The sequence below is a fragment of the Montipora capricornis genome, chromosome 6, assembly GCF_036669925.1.
Source record: "Montipora capricornis isolate CH-2021 chromosome 6, ASM3666992v2, whole genome shotgun sequence".
Taxonomy (NCBI): Eukaryota; Metazoa; Cnidaria; class Anthozoa; order Scleractinia; family Acroporidae; genus Montipora; species Montipora capricornis.
Genome location: NC_090888.1, coordinates 66107935 through 66110434, shown reverse-complemented (window position 1 = coordinate 66110434; position 2500 = coordinate 66107935).

Here is a 2500-nt window from a genome sequence, read left to right as displayed (position 1 = left end):
CCAGTGGATTGCGCTATCCTCCATTCGAACAACTAGGCCAGGTTTACAAACCACATCTTCCACGCCTTGCATCCAAATTGATTCAGAATTGTATATTTTTTTTATACATCCATTGATTGTCTGTTTGGACGTTGGTCTGTCCAGTCTTATCAGGTGGTCATAATACACAAAAACTTGGACAAAAAAAAAAAGGGAAAATGGTTACCCTTTACCTCCAAATTGACGGGTTTTGGTGTTTTCTTGGTTTCATCTTTTACTTGGTTATGAAGTCGGGTTCTTTACTATTTTATTCTAATACAGTAAGGAGCCGCATGTAAGAACCTAGTGATTTAAGTACCTACCGGGTGAAATTTGGCTTGTAAATACCCAAAAATATAAGAACCTGTTCAGCCTGGCAAGGAAAAATAAGTTCTTATGCCAAAAAAAACCACTCCAATTTTGATGTAATATGTCAAAAACGAGTGCGAGTGTTTCATCAGGGGTTCCAAACACCGAGAAACAGATGAACGCATCACGCCGTAGGTGGAGTGCATTTATTGTTTCGAGATGTTTGGAACCTCTGATGAAACACGAAGCACGAGTTTTTGACATGACTTTTCAACTTTTTTTCACTAAGTTGAATGTAATGTGATGATCTTTTATTTTGTGAGACAAGTGATAGTATACTATTTGTAAAGGAAAATAATATTCAATATTTGAGTGAGTTCGAGAAGTACAACTTACATAATAGGGCGTGAAGGAGGGCGAGTCAGAATCTCGTCGTTTTCGCCGGCCAAAGTCGTCCTCCCAAGAACGTGATTCGGTTAACGAGGCCGTGCTAGTTTCAACTAAATATAACAATAATTGGGCTGTGAAGATTTTCGCCGAATGGTCGAGGTTAAGAGAGTTACAAGTGCCGGTTTTATATTGCGGTGGACTTTTTCAAAGACTATGAACTACAGAATGTTCAAGCCTTGAGAGCAGACATCGCTGGAATAGAATGGATGCTCCGTAGCTAAACTTTTGGGTGTCGAAATTCGTTTTAATCCTGTGGACACTAATGAAAAACGATACTTTGAAAGTTTTATGTTGAATATTGGGGAAATTTAAAATGCATTGTGTGCGGGTAGTTTATTTATATGTGTTTTTTTTTCGAAGGTTTATTAGTATAAAGGCTCATTTAAATTCAAGTGTTTGATCAGTGTCTTGATTAGTTTTTGAGCTAACTCGGGCGTTTCTTGCAGTAGTGTAGCAGCTCTCGTAACCTGCTATTTGGAATTGTAAGCAGCTTTTGTTGTTTTTTAAGTCTGTCATTGTTTCAACTTTTTAGTCTTTCGTTGTTGGGTTTTTGTAGCGAGCCAATCACATTATTCGTTGCGAGAGCCGCTACGTCACCCTTGATCTGTAGTTTCATGGGGTATCAAGTTACATGCTTCTGATCTAAATGAGGCACTTCGATTGGCTGAGTTTGAGAAGGTCAAAATTCTGGATTTTAATTCATAACTTGCACAAATCCCATAATACACCTCTTTTACCCCCCCCCCCCCCCCCCCCCCAAAAAAAAAAAAAAATCTGCATAGGCATTGTTTTCGACTTCTCTTGGGACATTTTCATGGCAAACAATGGTTATGCAAAAGTTTGGGGGTGGGGTGGGGGGTAATAGTAGTGAATTGCGTGAGAAACTTCTGATAAAGAATTATTGTGAATGCTATTGTTTAACAAACAAGGCAAGCAATTTTCTTGTTGAAAATACAAGTGCTAAACCATTATGTGCATTAGTAGTACAATATTTTTGCCAATGGCTACACTATGACAACCGCTGAAAAAAAGGAACCAAATAAAGAACCTAATCGGCCTGAATTGGGGAAAACTACCCTAAAATATAAGAACCTGTCCTCGAAAATGCTAGGCTCTTATATGCGCGTTTTTACTGTATTTCTACATTTGACAACCACCAGCTATCCGAGTAATAACATTGACAACCTACCCCTGCTGATAATGAAACCTAAATTAAATTCGGCTCGACCTCGGCAATTTCACAAGAGCACGGGAAAGCAGATTGGAGGGCTGATTTACCGACAGATAAACCCGTGGGCTAGTTGAAGAAGGAAGAAGAAAGTCGATTGCTGCACAATGCCACATCCCAGCGACGGCGGAGTGTAAAATAAAATTCAAACTGAGTGCGTGTTGTAAAACAACCTTAATAATAACAGCAAAATGTTAGAGCACCTTTTATCATACAAGTATTGAGTACTTAACAGTACTTGGGGCCTGTTTACGTTGGAGGTGGGGTAACCCACCTGTCCATGTAAACTCTTATTTTTTCAGCCTCGCGTTTACTTGATAAGCGAGGTAAGACGCCGAGCGGGTGCGCGTTTTTCCATGTTAACGCTTGAAGGTGGGGTAACCCGCCACCCCGGGGTCGGATCGTGTCACAAAATACTGACTTTAGCGGAGGCGTTGCAGCATTAAGCGAGATAATAAGAAGCCACAGCACTGAAAAGTTTAAGCAAGAGTAGCT